This window comes from Miscanthus floridulus, chromosome 9 (genome assembly GCF_019320115.1).
Source record: "Miscanthus floridulus cultivar M001 chromosome 9, ASM1932011v1, whole genome shotgun sequence".
In the NCBI taxonomy this organism is placed as follows: domain Eukaryota; kingdom Viridiplantae; phylum Streptophyta; class Magnoliopsida; order Poales; family Poaceae; genus Miscanthus; species Miscanthus floridulus.
In genome coordinates this window covers 72211223-72230134 of record NC_089588.1, presented here as the reverse complement: position 1 = coordinate 72230134, position 18912 = coordinate 72211223, and the positions used below count along the sequence as shown (strand labels likewise).

The following is an 18912-nucleotide window of genomic DNA, read 5'->3' as shown; positions in this document are numbered from 1 at the left end:
ACAGATTTTCATTTCAGTGTGCCATCGTTGAACCATTTCTATGCATGCGATTCTGTAGCGTGTTCTTCAGAAATTTTATGCATCGTCGTGGGAATCCCAAACACCCTGAGGTCAAATCTGCAAAACTGCCCCAGCCTACAGCTTTGTCCGCTATCCCTGCCCCGGTGCCCCCGGCTCCTCCTGTCCTGCCGACTTCCATTCCACACACACACAAACGCGGCTTTGAAGGAAGGAAGCTGCAGCAGCAGAAAGGAAGGAGAGAAAGATGGTAACTGAAAAAAAAAATCCTAAACAAGAGCAGAAACTGAATGAAACAAACAAATCCATGGGATTTGGACCGACAATAGTTGTTCCACAGACTCCAATCCAGTTCAAACCCTTTTCTATTCTTTCTCTCCGTCGTTGTCGATCGCCTGCCTGCTTTAACATTCGTTCTTTGGCCTGGGGGGATTTGGTGCGAGCCAGCAGCAGCAGCAGCAGCGAGCGTGCGTGCATGCCTGCAGACAGCGGCAGCCTGCCGGTGCCGGCCGGGTGCAGCGCAGCGCAGCGCATCGCATCGTACCAGTTCCTCCATGGACAAGGAAAGCATGCCGCTTTATTAGATTTTAGACAGACTCCCTTGCTTGCTTCCGTCCGTGTCCACGTCCACCGCCTCCTCCTCCTTTTGCTGCTCACTCATCGTCATCATCGAGTATATAAGCGCACACACACGGCATGCGTGGTGTTAGTGCCTTGGAAACGGAAGCCATCTCAGGTGCCCGCGTTTGACACGGCGAGAGACGGAGAGGTGGCCTTGTTGGACTTCGTTCTAGAGAATAGAAGGATCGGAGGTGTTCTCAACTGTATGATGCGTGACTAGGAAAGGGAGGCCACGTTTGGGAGTTTGGAGTAAATGGTGAGAGGGACTTGAGCAGGAGGAGGAAGGTGGTAGCTGGGAGCCTGGGAGACAGCGCGCGGCGGCCTCTGGGTTCTCTGCAGCAATTCTCAGTCTTCTGCGACGGCTACAAGAGCAGAGGAGCTGCGTTTGCATGGGAGCAGGCGAGAATTCTGCACCAGGTGAGTTTCAGAGCTTGCGATTCCATGTATTCAAACTCAGGCTTCGCATTTAGAATTCATGTTTTTTTTTTGTGAAGCGTGTATTTGGAGAATACGTTTTCCTTGTCCGTCTTGCTTGCTAGTAGAAATTTCGGGGTTTTCTGTTGATTTGAGTAGTTGCGACCCGGCCAAAGAAAGCTTATTTTCCGTTTCTGAAGTGATAAGAACTGAATTGCCCTGTCTGTGATCATTTCACATTTCGAGACCGTGCATCTTCTCTCGCTCTGTTTTCAATTTTTCATTCATGGCTTCCTACTTCTCTGAAGGGGGATTTTAATTTTACGATTGACTACGAGAGGAAATTTGATAAATCCAGTGCGTGTTGACACTGCACTTTGTTCCCATTTTTTTCCTAGTGTTAAAGCAAAAGCTAGATATTGATAGTTTGCTGCTGGTGTCTAAATATCTGTAATGCCATTCTGAATTTCAAACTTTCACATGTCAGTAGTCATCCATATGTCTGGAATTCAGTTTTTCCTTGAAATTCCTTCAGTCTTCTTGGTGTGAAAATAGCACTGCCAATCTCACCGTATTCAACGGAGTAACATTCCCGCCATGACTGTTGTTTGACTCGCACCTGTTAAAGTTAGGCACGGAAGCAAATTCAGCAGCCCACAACGTGACAGGAAGTCAGGTCATCTTCCAACAAGTCAGTCTGAAATCTGTGTCCAACGACGCCACATTAGAAATTAGAATTTATTACGTTCTGACCACTTAGGCAGGACTGGAGGAGCAGCCATGTATGCTCGGCCTAACCAAATTGAAACTGTACAGTGCCATGGTTTATCTGTATCAGTGTGCCAGTAACTGCAAATAGAGCTTACGCCTTCGCACATGCGAAAAGCTTACTTCTTTGCAGATCTATTGCATCGTGTCTTTTGGTTTTTCCTCTCAGTCTTCATATATCTGAATCGAGATCGGAGTGTAATTCTTGGAGCTTTTCTGATGGCAGCTTGCTAGCATGGAACCGAGGAGGTTAGAGCGGTTAGTGTTCCTGCTCTACTGCATTGCGGCAATCACATGCAGGCTACACGCACAAGCTCAGGCCCAAACAACTCTGCAACACACCAAAAGCTCAACTCACACTGGAGCAGGCAACTAACTCCTCATTTGTATCATATCATAGATAAACCTTGCAAAATCTATCGCAAGCGGTAACATGCAAGATAGGTTTACATAGAATAAAAATCTTTCAAGAGGTAAAGTAGCATGCCAGGATAGCAAAGTTGTCCTGGTTAACTGTTCTACTAGTTAACATTGTGCTTATCTGTACTGCATTATTCTTTCATGTTGTTTGTACAGTTCTATTTGACATTTTTCTTGTCGGAAGTATATGTGAATATGGTTACCTTATCTTTGTTGCTTGGGTGATCAGTGGGTAGGAATTTGTCAGAGTTTGGAAACAGATCAGAGAGTGTGCTCTCAAGAACGAGGAGAGTTGATCCTCTTGAAGGACTGAGGAAATATGAGGGAGGGTACAACATCACTGACACGCACTACTGGAGTGTAAGCTCTCTGTGCTTCTCTAAACTCTGAACATACCATTTTCTCTGAACTCTGAACATACTATGCAGCCTTTTAGATACTGAGCGTATTATAATACGAAATATGTATTAAAAACATAATCATAGTACTTTTCTTCAATGTGCAAAAGTCACTTTGTATATTGATCGACATAACATTAAATCCATGCCAGGATTAAAACTGATCATTGTCTTGTTTACTTTTCCAGTCGGCCATATTTACAGGTAGATCTGGATATGTGATGTCAGGATTATGGATTATTGGTGGCATCATTTTCGTTGTAGTTCTTCTCGTCTCGAAGATTTTCTTCTCAAAAAGGAAAGAAAGATACACTGACTTGGACTATTTCCTTGAGAGATATCAAATTTTGACTGTGATACTCTGTATCCTCCTTACAGTTTTTGTCATGTAAGCTGCGGTGTTACACCAAGGATAATCTAAATTTCAACTGTATCTGTTTCTATTCTGCAAACATATGAAGCAATGCAGTTAGTAATCTACTCTGGCATTTTATTCGCAGAGTTTCTTCAGCAGTTGCGCTTCGCGGCACGGTACAATTCCACTCAAGAGCAGAATCTGTGAAAGAGATAATTGGGACGACTGCACTCGAGGCGACAGCGACAATTTACAACATAACAGGTGCCATTGAGAAGATGCAGAACACATCTGAATGCCACAGTTTAGGCGCTCAACTCTGAGGCCGTGGAGATTCAGGCAAAGGCGGAGAAGAACATGCGCTTGGTTAGCAAGGGAATCAGGACTCTGTAAGAGCTTTTCACATCATGAGCTAGATCAGTAGAGTAATGCTCCTTATGGTGCTTCTTAATCTGCACTGGAACTAAGACATCCAATGATTTCAGGGAACTTGTGACAATTTTATGTGTGACACTGAATCTTGTCGCATTACTGGTGTTGCTGGGTAAGTGAACATGATGCAATAATTTTCAGTATGCAACATGTACCTTGCAGTCTTGCTAGTATAGCTGAATCTAACACAATTGCTTCTCTGAATATTGCAGTAGGGAAGCCTCTAAGGCTGCAAAAGCTGTGTTGCTTGTGAGTATCTAACCTTCAGACATCAGAAAAACCCATCTGAGCCCTTGTTTAGTTGTAGGAATTTGGATTTTGGGGCTACTGTAGTACGTTTGTTTTTATTTGGCAAATAGTGTTCAAACATGGACTAATTAGGCTCAAAACGTTCGTCTCGCAATTTCCCACCAAACTGTGCAATTAGTTTTTCTTTTCGTCTACATTTAATGCTCCATGCACGGGCCGCAAACATTCGATGTGACAAGTACTGTAGCAACTTTTTGGAAGTTAGGGTGGAACTAAATGAGGGCTGAACATACAAACTGAAACCTGTGTCCTTTCAGCCCGTACGTCGTTCTGATTACTTGGATCCTTGTGCATCAGGTGCATGGTCTTCTGCTGGATACTGACAGCCCTATTCTGGATGTACTTCGGCCTGTACTACTTCTTCGACAAGTTTGCCGGCGACACGTGTGTTGCCCTGGACGAGTACCAGCTGAACCCTCAGAAGAGCACGCTGGGCACCATCATACCCTGCAGCGAGAAGCTCTCCGCTGACGTGATCCTGCACGACGTCGGTGCAGGCATCCATGACATCATTGACCAGGTGAATTCAAACATTTACACGATCAAATCAGAGTACCCGGTGAAGCAGCTGGACTACATCTGCAACCCCTTCACGGGACCGCCGCAGTACCAGTACAGGCCGGAGAACTGCCCCTCCGGCGCCGCCACCATCGGTGACATCCCGCAGGTGAACACAACCGTAGCTACAGTTTCAGATTCCAGAACAAATGTGTATGTATGGTCAATTGCTGTTGATCTTGACATGGCGTTGCCTCCTGTTGTAAAGATCCTGAAGAGGCTGACGTGCTCAGACTTCGGCGGCGGCGCCAACTGCCGCCCGGCCGACCTCTCGTCGGCGATCGACTACGACAAGGTGCAGTCGTACACGAGCTCCATCCAGAACGTGCTGGACATCTTCCCGGGCACGGAAAGCCTGGTGAGCTGTGAGCTGGTGAAGGCCGGCTTCGCGGACATCGTGGGCAACCAGTGCGCCCCGCTGCGGCGCGGCGCGCGCGGCGTGGGCCGCGCTCGCCGCGCTGTCCGCGTCCATGGTGCTGCTGATTCTGCTCGTGCTCGTGGCGACCAACGGGCGCCACCCCGGCGACGACCGCCTGTCCGTGCGGCACCTGACGTCGTCGACCAACTCGGAGATCTCGGAGGCGGAGTTCGCCGAGATGCACGCCAAGAAAGTGCGGATCAGGGTCGGGCCATAAGCTGACGACCCGACAAAGCTGACATCCGATTCTTTTTGCTGTGTTCTTTGTCATTTGCAGAAAGGAGGGAGAGTTAAGGATATATACTGCCGGCGGTAGAGACCGATCCGGAAGAGATCGTCCACCGCCGGTGCTCCATTGTCGCTCAGATGTTTGGTTTGGTTTTGTTGTCTCAGATGGTCTGGAGAATCCAGCCATTGTGTTGGTGGTATAGGAAAACCAATTGGTTTCTGTATATGAAGTATGAACATCAATCAGTAATTGCAAAAGCATTGAAACATAGCTGCTGCACAATTTGATCTTTACAACATCAATCAGTAATTGCAAAAGCATTGAAACATAGCTGCTGCACAATTTGATCTACATTTTTAACAGTAAAAGGATCTATAGGTCCATCGATGACCTGTCGCGCAGATATTCTATTCATTATGCCAAGGATCTATTTTGAGCAGGAGTTTGTTAGACTTCGTATTATGCTTCCCACAGCGGCAGAACCGTACATGTGCTATGCTAAGCCTAGTATCTCTACAAATTTCATTAGAGTTTTATCTATATTTAATAAGTTGCCACTTGCCACGCATAAACATTCTTATGACAATGACAATGTTTTTATAAGAGAAAAATTCATGGCCGGTCCCTTAACTTGGCACGAGGTGTTACTTAGGTCCCTCTACTATTAAAATGTTATTTTTGACTCCATGAATTTGGCTTCAGGTATCAACCAAGTCCAAACGGGTCCTAACCCGCTCTGCACGCTGACCTGGCATGCTGAGTGTGCATCTAACATGTGGGATCCATGCGTCAGGGGAATAACAAACACGTTTTTCTTCTTCGTCCGGCTCGCGTGCGCAGGAAACGCCGGAGCTCGCGGTTGGGCGGGCGCGCGCGGCCCCGGCCGGCGAGGGCACCGGCGCGGCCCCGGCCCCGGCCCCGGTCGGCGAGGGTGCGGGCGCAGCGGCCACCGGTGGGCGCGGCCCCGGCCAGCGAGGGCGCGATCCGCGATGCCAAAAAGCAGCCGGTGTCGATCAACGGCGGCGGCAACGACGGCACCTGCATCAACATGTAGAAGTCGTCAAGGCCAAGTGAAACTTCTCCACCTATGTCGTCGTCGCAGCTGCTGAGAAGAAGATGAGAGGCAGTACGTTTTCCGTTGCGGCTAGGCTTTGGATCATGTGCGTATGCATATCAATCAGCATCCATTGTCCAACTAAACAAATGGAGACGACAAAAGGCAGAGACGTGAGAAGCAGGGACGAAGGCGGAGCACGCACGAGGTCAACAGGGACAGCCGGACAGGGAGCCGGCCGCGCGAGGAGGCGGGCAGGCAGCGTCTCCGCGGTGGCCGCGCTGGACGACCCGCACGCCATACCCGCGCAGCTGCTGTTGAGGAGAAGAACCTGGATGGCCGCTCGGTGGCGTAGCTGGCGTGCTCGGCCAACATCTGGAACACGGCGCTGCCCTCGTCGTAGTTGCGGCCGAACGTGGCGACGGCGATGGCCTCCTTCGACAGCCGCTGGTACCACTCCGCCTCCGCGACATCCACCTCCACCTCGCCCGACGACAACGACGGCAGCAGCACGCTCTCCTCTAGAATCCGATGCACGGTGTCGGCGACGAAGGGCGCGAGCAACTTGAGGTTCTCGGAGATGAAAGGCGCGCATGAGCGCGTTCGACACCGGATGGCCCCGCCGCATGCGCCGCTGCCGGCTGCCTGTCGAGGGCAACGGAGAGGCAGAGCTCGAGGGCGCGGCACTGCAGCGGGTGCGCACCGCCGGCGCCACCAGCGACGCCAGGTCCGGCACCGGCGGCGGCCGAGCGAGCGCACGCTACGCCACATTAGCATAATGAGTAAGTTAAACCTAGATGAGACCCGAACAAAGTTTATAAGGACTAAAAATAGCATTTTGAGAATACGACGACCTAGATGACACCCCGTTTGAGGATCGGTGATGAATTTTTCTCTTTTTTAAAAAAGAGAAGCAATGGGTTTCATATAGGCGTAGCTCTCTTGGTTCGGTTTCTAGATGAGTCAAAATTAAATATCTATGAAATAAAAGAAAAAAAGTATATATCGAGAGTGATTGATCCATACTTCATGCATTTTGTATTCTTAAAAATAATGTCATGAAACTCCACATTAAAAATTGCCAAAGTAAATAATTGCTTTTCAGGTTTAGAGAAATTCCTCATCCCCGCTCTCGCCATCGTGCGGATTGGAGGGAATCCTGCTCTCAGCCACCACATCGGCCTCACGCGCGTGCACAACTGCCATCACGCCTCGCATCATCGTTCTACACACTGCCATATGTAAAGGTGTAAATGGTATTGATATTTTTGTTACCGACCATTTGATTTATAAAATCATATCCGAATCAAGATATTTAATATCCATACTATATTAAAAAATTCAAATTCATATACCGTCGGCAACAAAAAGAACGCTGAATTGTTCCCCTGCGGATAGTGCCCAGGCCACTTGATCCACTTGTGGGGATATAGCCTTCAACTTCTCTACCACCGTCCTTTCTCATTAATGCCCTGTTTGGAATGTGAATTTTTTTTTCCTATTTTTTCTGTGAAAATAAACTGATTCCTATGAAATTTCTGCGTAATTCCTATGAAATTCATGTGTTCCAAACAGAGCCTAAATGCAGCTGAAGCCACTTTATAGCCAGAAGCTTTCAATGTTTTTGATATACTCAAGTCCTACCAATGAGGGTCCCTCTTCCTGCTTTTTACTCGATGAAAGACTGAAACTTGCAACATTGATTCACGCTTTGGTCTGCAAGAATTTGTCTTAGCCTGCACCTTCTGTATAATATTAAGTCTAGTTTTAGATTTTAGAAGAACATATAAAATTAAAATAATTCTAAGAAATAAATAGAGTCATAACTTTAGAGAATAATATAAAACTGGTACCATATTTTTTGAGTTAAAATAAATTATCTATAATTTTTGAAAAGTTAAATTAAATTTTAGTTTTTTAAATGCATGTTTTTTTAAAAAAAAATAGATTTTTTTTTAAAGATTATATTCTTTAACTTTTTTTTGAAGTTTATTCCACCTTTCTGTCGTGAATGTTCAGTTTATCTTTCTTGTATGTGATATATGACGCTATGTAAGACGGTCCATGTGGTATTACGTCAATTAAAATCTTATTAAAACGTCTTAAAAGAATAAATCAAACAGTTTTAAAATTGAAAATGCTAAAATATGATTTTTATAATTAAACTAGATATATGCCCGTGCGTTGCACGGGAGTCATTAATTACTCGTGTGTTGCACCGGGTGACGAATCTTTTCGACACCTATAGTTGCATGCCATGTTTTTGTACGTATGCTTATGTTGTCTTAATTCATACTTGGTGGGATTCTAAAGTGTCAAATGAAACATTTCACAATCTCGGATTTAGTTGCATGAGTACGTTAGCTTAGGGAGATTTCATCGAACACATTACCTAGATGCACATGCCAGCAAGGTGGAAAACCACGCGAGGTGCAGTTCACCACCGTCTGCAAGAGAGGCGCCTTCAACAGGTGGCCAGCGACGCCAAGCCTTCTTTGCGACGATGGATGGCGCTGGCCAGCAACAGCAGGTGGCACCGTTGTGGCAGAATCTCCTAAATTATAGGATCCACATGCATTTGTCACTGTCCAACGACCTTTGACGACTATGCATATGTTCTTGGTAACTTAAGAAGTCTGTCGGGTGTCCTCGGGGAACCCCGAATCATCCACGATTTCCGAGCAGGATCACATTACAGAGTTATTGCAGTATTACAACATTTATTCAAATATATATATCAGAGTAAAATAGCGGAAGTCTTACGATAACTTAGTTTACAAACCAGTTGTTTCAAACCTTACAAACTAAGTTCGATAATTATTACAAACCATAGTAGTAGTAGAGTGGCATAATTAACATAAACATAACACACAAAATAAGCATCCTGCCCAAGGATCACACATTCACTTATCGTCATCGACCTGAAGAACAGTAATGCAGCAAGGTCCAAAACAGACCTGCTCATGAGGCTCACCTGCAACCAGGGTCAACGAACCCTGAGTACAAAAGTACTCAACAAGACTTAACCAAAATAAAACTGAGAAGACTCAGGAATGCAGGCTCAGGGATTCAAGGTATGGCTTTAGCAATAATCAAAGTTCTTTTGCGTAAAAGCTCTTTAACAAAATTCTTTATCTCAACATGTAAAACTTTATAAGTACCACATATGAATCTGCCATGATCCGTAATGAGATCATGAACTTCATATCAATCTCTTTCTCAAACCTTAATCAAGTTCCAGTTATTAAACTACAATGATGAACAGAGAGTTGAGTCTCCATAACTGAGGAGCAACGACGATTCGAACCGATTATAAACCCAGCTGGGGATTCCAGACCACACGACATATGCAGGTCCCCGACTTACATATATCAACCTACCCTCGGATCTTCTAAAACAAGAACGGGTCCGCGCCACCCGAGAATACAGTACTCCACCATTCCAGCCCTTGGCCACGTGGGTACACGCTATTCCCGCCATCTCTCCACTCCCAGTGCGCGAGTAGCCATTCTTATAATAGAATAGCCGAGTTAAGGCTTACCGAAGTATGTGGTTAGTACTACAAAGTCTCATCTCACACAGTTCAACAACGGACGGGACCTTAATTGACACAAGCGGAAAGAAGCCGCTCACAAGACCTCCATGTCTTGTGGCTCTCACACACCGAGTCCACCCGGTCTAGATTTATTACTTCCACGTGCTCATATTTCATGAGAACATAAGTAACCAAACGTAACCAAAAGTCCATTTAAAACTCGCAGGTGACAGGTAATCACCTGGCTAAGCATGACTAAGCATAACTAGGCATTTACGAATTCAACTAGTAACAAGGTGGATATGGAAAAAAACAAGGTTGGTAATGCACCAATTAGGTTTCCACTTGACTCCTAATCACTTAATGCAGTATAGAAAAGCAAAAGCGATAAAATTTGTAAAACACAAGGTATGGTTAAATGCATCCGGGGCTTACCTTCGTTGACGGAAAAGTTAGGTTCCTGCGACATTCCACAAGTATCAAATCCGACCTCAACAGACGGATTAACCTCCTCCGCAACTTGATTAACTACCACGTGTTCACCTTCATTCACTACACGTAGTAACAATGCCATGTTTAACATGATGCGGGATACGAAACATGATGCGTGATGATGGATGCAAAATTAACAATTCGAATACAACTTTCCTTCGCGGTACAGTTGTAAGTCAAACGAACTAAATCTTTTTCGTAACACATACATCAATTGGCAAAGATGGTTATCAACTAATGACCCAAGGTCATCACTCAATCCAAAATTTCAAACAAAACCTAAATTATTAAAGATTACTATTTGCTTTTATGAATTAATTATTTAATTGAAAATTAGGAAATAAATCAACTTATTCTAATTGAGCTCAAAATTTTTGTAAATGTTCATTACATGATAAGTAAGTGGCAAAACAAATTTCATAATTTTTGGATAATTAATTAAGCCTAGAAAAATCATGGAAACTCATTTAGTAATTAATTGAGAAATTTTTATCACATTCAAAAAGTACTGAAAAACAATATTTCATATTTTTCTTAAATAATATACATCACAGAGAGGTCACACAAAAATTTTCATAATTTTTGGAACTCTAAATAAATCTACACAAAAATAACAAATTACAACACTATTCAAACATTTTAGAAAAGGAGAAAATTCATTTTTCAACTACACAGTCGCTGACAGGGTGACCCCACATGTCATCCCCGACCTCCAGCTTTGACCACGACGGCGACGGCGCTGACCGATGAAAACTCGCCGACGGTGAGACCAACAGCGACGACCAAAGTACCAAAACACTACCCACACTACCCCGCACCGCTTGAAGGCACTAGCTTGAGCAATTATAGCGAGTTACGAGTTGACGTCGGCCATGGCGGACGCGGCGGCTCGGCGACGCCACACCGGCAAAACAAGGCCGGTAGAGTGTAAACAAAAGCCACGGAAAGGTTCAGCAGCTCACCACGAACACGTTGGAGCAAAGAGCGAGACCGGAGAAGCAACGGTGACGCGGGTCGACGTTCACAGCGGCCACGGTGGAGCAAACTTCGGCGACGGCGGTGCTCAGGCGACTGTGATGGACAAAATGAGAAATCAACCGGTCATAGAGCATCTAGGGAACAAGGCGGAGCTAGAGGTGCACTGAGCAAGATCAAAGGCTCACCGGAGAGCGCTGGCCACGACGACGCAAGCACGATGGAGAGATTGCTGGCCGCGAGGAAGAAGGGTTCGCACCGTGGGTTCTCGGCGAAATCAGGCGACCACAGTTGGATGGCTAGGCGCGCAAGGAGTAGGCGAAGCTATTGAGTGCTTGGCTGTGACGGTGCAGACGCTGGTTCGACGACGAGGGCTCGCCGGAGTTGAGCAAGGGCGACGGAAAAAACAGAGCAACGAAAGGAAGAACGACGACGGCGTCTGAGCTTTATAGAGCGGCCAAGAGAGCAAGGAGGCGACACACAGTGGCCTTTTCCGCGCCAGCGCGAAGCCAAGAGCAGCCACAGGCGTGTCTGGAAGACCGGAGAAGGATGCCGGTGGTGGGGCGGTGGTCGTGACACTGTTCCACATAATTACAGAATTGCCATCCGTTTTAAAATTCAAATTACTCCCAAATTTGTATAACAACTCAAAAATCTCCAAAAATAAAAGTTGCTCAAAATCCAAAGTTCTACAACTTTGCTTTTATAACCACCCCCTAATTCGGTCTACATTTTGAAATGAACTTTTGAATTCAAATAGGGGACATTTAAGGAATTACGCCTTTTCAAATTACTTCAAATTTTTCATAACAACTTTGAAAACTCCAAAAACAAATTTTGTATAACTTGACAAGCTCTACACTTTTGCTTTTAGGCTCAACCCCAAAATGTGCTTAGATTTTGTAATGGGTTTTTAGGGTCGGATTCAAATACTAAAAATCAGTGTTTTCTTAAAAATTCAAAATCCAAACAAACTTTGAACTTGATTCAAACAATACAATTCAACACATATCACATAAAGGTAAACTTGTTTTAGTGTATGCATATTAAAATTTTCACTACCACATGAATGATGTGCTATGCATATGATGACATGGCATATTTTAGTATTTAAACACCCAAGGTGTTACAATCCTTCCCCCTAAAAGAAATCTCACCCCGAGATTCAAAGCCATAGGGTAAATAATAGAAAAGGAAATATGTCATGAGAACACATACAAAATCTGTCCATAAAACAGCCGAGGTCTCTTTACAAACACAACTTGTAACAACCGAGCTCAACTAACATTACTCTATATTGACGCAAGAAACTCTGGAAATTTTTCTAGCAAGTAATCTTCGGATTCCCAAGTAGCTTCTTCTTCGGAATGTTGATTCCATTGTATCTTGTAGAAACTTGATTGTCCTTCTTCGTGTGACACGATCTTTCTGATCCAGAACTCGGATAGGATATTCAGAATAGGTCAAATCAGGTTCAAGTTCCACTCCTTCAACCTCAACATTCTGCTCAGGCACTCGAAGACACTTCTTCAATTGAGAAACATGGAACACATCATGCACAGCTGAAAGATGTTCTGGTAACTTTCAAGCGATACGCCACTTTTCCATACCTCTCTAAAATTTGAAATGGTCCAATATATCGAGGTGCCAACTTGCCTTTTACACCAAAACGGGTAACTCCCTTCATTGGTGATACCTTCAGATATACAAAATCTCCCTTGTTAAACACCTAATGGTCTACGTCGTTTATCTGCATAACTCTTTTGTCGGGACTGAGCTATCTTCAAATTACTTTGTATTTGCCTAACCTTGTCTTCTGTTTCTTTCATAAGATCAACTCCAAAGAATCTTCTTTCCCCGGGCTCAGACCAACTCAGTGATGTTCTGCATCTACGACCATAGAGTGCTTCAAATGGAGCCATTCTAATGCTCTCCTGATAACTATTATTGTATGAGAAACTCAGCCAAAGGCAAATATTCATCCCACTTCTTGGAATAGTTAAGAACACAATATCTTAACATATCTTCAAGTACTTGATTGACCCTTTTAGTCTGACCATCAGTCTGGGGATGATAAGCTGTACTATACAGGAGTTTGGTACCTAACGAAGCATGCAAGTGTTTCCAAAAGATGGAGACAAACTGTGTACCCCGATCTGACACTATGGTCTTTGGTACCCCATGTAAACTCACAATTCTGTCTAGATACATCTTAGCATATCGGATAGTGGGATATGTACTCTGACCAGAAGAAAATGTGCTGACTTAGGTTAGTCGATCTACAATAACCCATATTGAATCAGAACCTTTTGATGTCTTGGGTAGACCAATAATAAAGTCCATACTAATATCCTCCCACTTCCAAGCTGGAATAGGTAATGGCTGTAACTCTCCAGCAGACCTCAAATGTATAGCTTTCACCTTTTGACAAGGTATCACACTTGGCTATATACCGGGCAATTTCTATCTTCATTTTGGTCCACCAAAATCTTTGTTTCAAGTCATGGTACATCTTATTACTTCCCGAATGAATAGATAACCTAGTAGCATGTGCCTCTTCAAGAATTGACTGTCGCAACTCAGGAACCTTTGGGTACCACTAAGCGATTCTTGAACCATAACACACCTTCATCATCTACTTTGAAGCATTCCGCTTTCCCATTCTTGATTCTTTCTTTGATATGGGCTATACCCTTGTTTTCTTTCTGAGCAGCAATAATCTGGTCTCGAATAGTGGCTTCAACAGTTATATTGGTCAAACTACCTTCTTGAATTACCCCTATACTCAACTTTTCCATCTCTTGGCATAAAGTCAAACCCATTGTTCTTACTGTCAGACAATTGCAATGACTCTTTCGACTGAGGGCATCTGCAACTACATTTGCTTTACCAGGATGGTAATGTACTTCCAAGTCATAATCTTTAATCAATTCTAACCACCTTCTCTGTCGCATGTTCAAATCCGATTGAGTAAAGATATACTTTAAACTCTTATGATCTGTATAAATATGGCACGTATTACCAAGCAGGTAATGCCGCCAAATCTTTAGAGCATGGACAACTGCTGCTAACTCTAGATCATGAGTGGGATAGTGCTCTTCATGTTGCTTAAGTTGTCTGGAAGCATAGGCAATAACTCGGCCTTCTTGCATCAATACACATCCAATACCAATACCAGAAGCATCACAATAAATGTCAAATGACTTCTCGATATCAGGTTGTGCTAATACTGGTGCAGTGGTTAACAGTCTCTTCAAAGTCTGGAAAGCTTCTTCACACTCAGATGACCAGACAAACTTGACTTGGTTCTTCAACAACCTCGTTATGGACTTGGATACTCTAGAGAAATCTGGAATAAAACGACGGTAATACCCCGCCATTCCCAGAAAACTCCGAACTTGATGAACAGTGGTTGGCGATTTCCAATCAAGCACATCCTTAACTTTGCTCGGGTCTATAGCAACTCCTTCAGCTGATAAGACATGTCCAAGAAACTGTACTTGCTTAAGCCAGAAGTCACACTTACTGAACTTGGCATATAGTTGATGTTCTCTTAAGCGGGTCAGGACAATTCTGAGATGTTCCGCGTGTTCCTTCTTGTTCTTGGAATAAACTAGGATATCATCAATAAACACCACCACAAACTTGTCTAGCTCAGGCATGAACACTGAATTCATCAGATACATGAAATGAGCTGGGGCATTTGTTAAACCAAAAGACATTACCAAGTATTCATATAATCCATATCTTGTGGTAAATGCCGTTTTGGGAATATCTTCAGGCTTAATCTTGATTTGGTGATAGCCTGACCTTAAATCAATCTTGGAGAAAACTTTGGCTCCGGCCAGTTGATCAAAAAGCAAGTCTATTCGAGGTAAGGGATACTTATTCTTAATGGTCACTTCATTCAACGGTCGATAGTCAACACATAACCTCAGGGTCTCATCTTTCTTTTTCACAAAAATTGCAGGGCATCCCCAAGGTGATGAACTAGGTTGAATAAATCCTTTCTCAATCAACCCTTGCAACTGAGTCTTCAACTCTGACTAATTCCTTGGGAGGCATCCTATAAGCTCTCCGAGAGATCGGAGCTATTCTAGGCTTTAACTCTATGTTAAACTGAACATCCTATCTGGTGGTAGACCGGGTAAATCCTCAGGAAAAACATCAGGGAATTCACAAACTACCGAGGATATCCCTAATCTCCTTGACAAAAGTTGCACAAACTTCTTTCCACTGATCTCCTTAAGGTTGGAAGTTGGATAAGAAGCTGAGAATTACTATCAGGCAAACTCACCCTTAATGTCCTATTCAAAGCATCTATAACAGCCTTATGCTGATACATCCAATTCATTCCCAAGATCACATCTATATCTTGATCCTTGAGAATAATCATGGTAGTGGAAAAAATATGCCCACCCAGGTTTATGGGTACCTGGTATACCATTTCCTTAGTACACAGACGTCCCCCGAGCGACTGTATAAAGAAATTTTCCTTTGTTTCCCTAATTGGAATTGCATGCTTTACGACAAAGGTTCTATTGATGAATGAATGAGATGCACCAGAATCAAAAAGCATAATAGCAGGGTGATCGGTGATAGGAAACATACCCATCATCATTGGCTCCCCTTTCGAAATTTCTCCAGCTTGAATATAGAACACCCGTCATGTCTTCCTTTCATCTTTGCCCTTCTGAGCATTCTGATTGTGGTTCTTGTTCTGTGCTTGACCTTGTTGTTGATTGACAGGGGCCTTTTGATAATTTTGATTAACCTGCTTGGGATACGGACATTCCCTAGAGAAATGACCGGTCCTTCCACAATTGTAACATGGATAATTGTGACCCTAGGATGTTGGAGCATTGCCACCAGGAGCATTGGTCTGTTGTGAATTTGGGTAGGTTATAGCAGGACGGACATTTGACTGTTGCCTGGCTTGGAATTGCGGTGGACAATAAGGAGGACGATAATGGTTGACTGGATGATAGATTATCTTTTGCCTCTTTTGATTTTCACCAAAAGATCCAGATGGCACACTCTTCTTTTTCTTGATCTCCTTATGCTACCGATACTTTTCCTCAGAAGCAATTGCAATATTCACTGCCTCATGATAAGTAACATTGGCACATGCAGTCATCATTGTCTATAATTTGGTATTCAGTCCTCTCATGAATCATTTCTTTTTCTTGGCATCTGTATTGACATGTTCAGATGCATACTATGACAGGTGATTGAATCTACCCACATATTGCATAACCGTTTGATCCCCTTGCCTCAAAGCAAGGAACTCATCCAACTTCATGGCCATCACCCCTTCTGGAATATAATGAGCTCTGAAGGTAGTACGGAACTCAGCCCAAGTTATTGGAATGCCAGCTGGCTGCATAGCCACTAGATTTGATCACCAGGCACCTGCTGCACCTCTAAGTTGCTGGGCAGCAAACATAGGTTTCTGCATCTCTGTGCATGGTATAAGATCAAATTTCTGCTCCATGGTCTGAAGCCAATCATCAGCCTCTAGTGGTTCATCTGCCTTAGTGAACACTAGTAGTCTTGTATCTGTAAAATCAACATGCGTAGCCTCCTGCCTGTTATGATTGTGGCCATGGTTTCCTTGCACCATATTCTGATTATGCACCATATTCTGATTACTCTGAGCTATTTCTCGAAGCAATCGAGCATTTTCAACAGTCACATGGACCAGTGCTACTATAGCATCAGCTAAAGTCGGTGGAACTGGTGGTGGCTCAGGAACACCACCCTCTTCCTGTGAAGAGCCAGGAACATCCAAAGCACGAGTACGAGGCATCTGTTCATAACAAACCAAACTTTACTCATAAGCTTTTATTAAAAGATAACAAGCTTACTACAACACATTACACTAGTTTACTTATTTAAGTACAAGTCCACACCTACACAAGACTACTACACTTAACCAGATCTCACTATTTACAATTCTACTCTTCTCCTCGACCACGTCAAACTTCGTGATCGGTATCCATTTCAGAAACATTTCTGCCTTCATTACCACTTTCATCAACCATCACTAATTCTTCTGGATCTTCTTCTTCTTCCTCCTCTTCAAGTTCATCATCATCAGCAATGATGACACCAGGGTCCATTGCATCAGCTTGAGGTTCATGATTTGGATCCAGGAGGTTGCTCAGCCTATGGACTTCTTTATGCAAAGTAGTATTATGTTCTTCTAAATCTTCTACATAAAATTCTAGCTCATGCATTCTAGCTCTAGCTACATCTTCCCTATGCCAAGCCTCATTTCTACCTTCCACCATACGAACTAACATACGCTCGTAGTTCTTATGAGCGGTGGTGCGACACTTCAATTGATCTTTTAACTTGCCCACACGGATGGCATCCAAGGCCCTATCCCTAGTAGCCTGTGCTAACTCTATTGAAAGCCTCTATATCTCTGCCTGGGGATCAGGCCTAGAGCTGCTACTGCTAGCACCGTCATTTCTAGGGGCAAGCTGGTGATGAGGAACTCCTTTAGGCCCAACAGACTTATGGGGCATTACCTTGGTGCGAGCCATACTGTAGGAAGCAAGATTAATCCAATTAAGACAATCTGATCAAAATCTAAAGAGTAGCCAGGATGGATTACATAACTCAACCCAAACTCACTACCCAACCTAGACTCAGGGTGAAGGAAGTAACAAGTGAATTAATCATGATGCATGAATCGTTCTTACGAACAAAAACATCAAAGCTATAAGGTACATAACATCAGTTATTTTTATATATGGCATAATAAGATTGCTACTCCACCACACAAAGCCTTTTTAATCAATTAAGGAATGGTGAGAATGAAATAAGATAAGCCAGAAGCAATTTGGACCAAATTAACAAGTTATATTTATTTGTCCCAAATCATTTTGAAGTTTTTGTAAAACAATACAACAAAGACTTTGTAACGATCTCTCTGATACCATTCTGTGGCAGAACCTCCTAAATTATAGGACCCACATGCACTTGTCACTGTCCAACGACCTTTGACGACTATGCATATGTTCCTAGTAACTTAAGAAGTCTATCGGGTGTCCTTGGGGAACCCCGAATCATCCACGATTTCTGAGCAGGATCACATTACAGAGTCATTGCAGTATTATAACATTTATTCAAATATATACATCAGAGTAAAATAGCGGAAGTCTTACGATAACTTAGTTTACAAACCAGTTGTTTCAAACCTTACAAACTAAGTTCGATAATTATTACAAACCATAGTAGTAGTGGAGTGGCATAATTAACATAAACATAACACACAAAATAAGCATCCTGCCCAAGGATCACACATTCACTTATCGTCATCGACCTGAACAACAGTCATGCAGCAAGGTCCAAAACAGACCTGCTCATGAGGCTCACCTACAACAAGGGTCAACGAACCCTGAGTACAAAAGTACTCAACAAGACTTAACCGAAATAAAACTGAGAAGACTCAGGAATGTAGGCTCAGGGATTCAAGGTATGGCTTTAGCAATAATCAAAGTTCTTTTGCGTAAAAGCACTTTAACAAAATTCTTTATCTCAACATGTAAAACTTTATAAGTACCACATATGAATCTGCCATGATCCGTAATGAGATCATGAACTTCATATCAATCTCTTTCTCAAACCTTAATCAAGTTCCAGTTATTAAACTACGATGATGAACAGAGAGTTGAGTCTCCATAACCGAGGAGCAACGATAATTCGAACTGATTATAAACTCAGCTAGGGATTCCAAACCACACGACATATGTAGGTCCCCGACTTACATATATCAAACTACCCTCGGATCTTCTAAAACAAGAACGGGTCCGCACCACCCGAGAATACAGTACTCCACCATTCTAGCTCTTGGCAACGTGGGTACACGCTATTCCCGCCATCTCTCCACTCCCAGTGCGCAAGTT

The 18912-nt window shown here is 43.6% G+C and overlaps 1 pseudogene; it reads left to right on the top strand.

Annotated features, from left to right (window-relative positions):
• Positions 1 to 209: 209 nt before the first annotated feature.
• On the top strand, positions 210 to 4928 carry LOC136482131 (uncharacterized; annotated as a pseudogene).
• The last annotated feature ends 13984 nt before the right edge of the window (positions 4929 to 18912 follow it).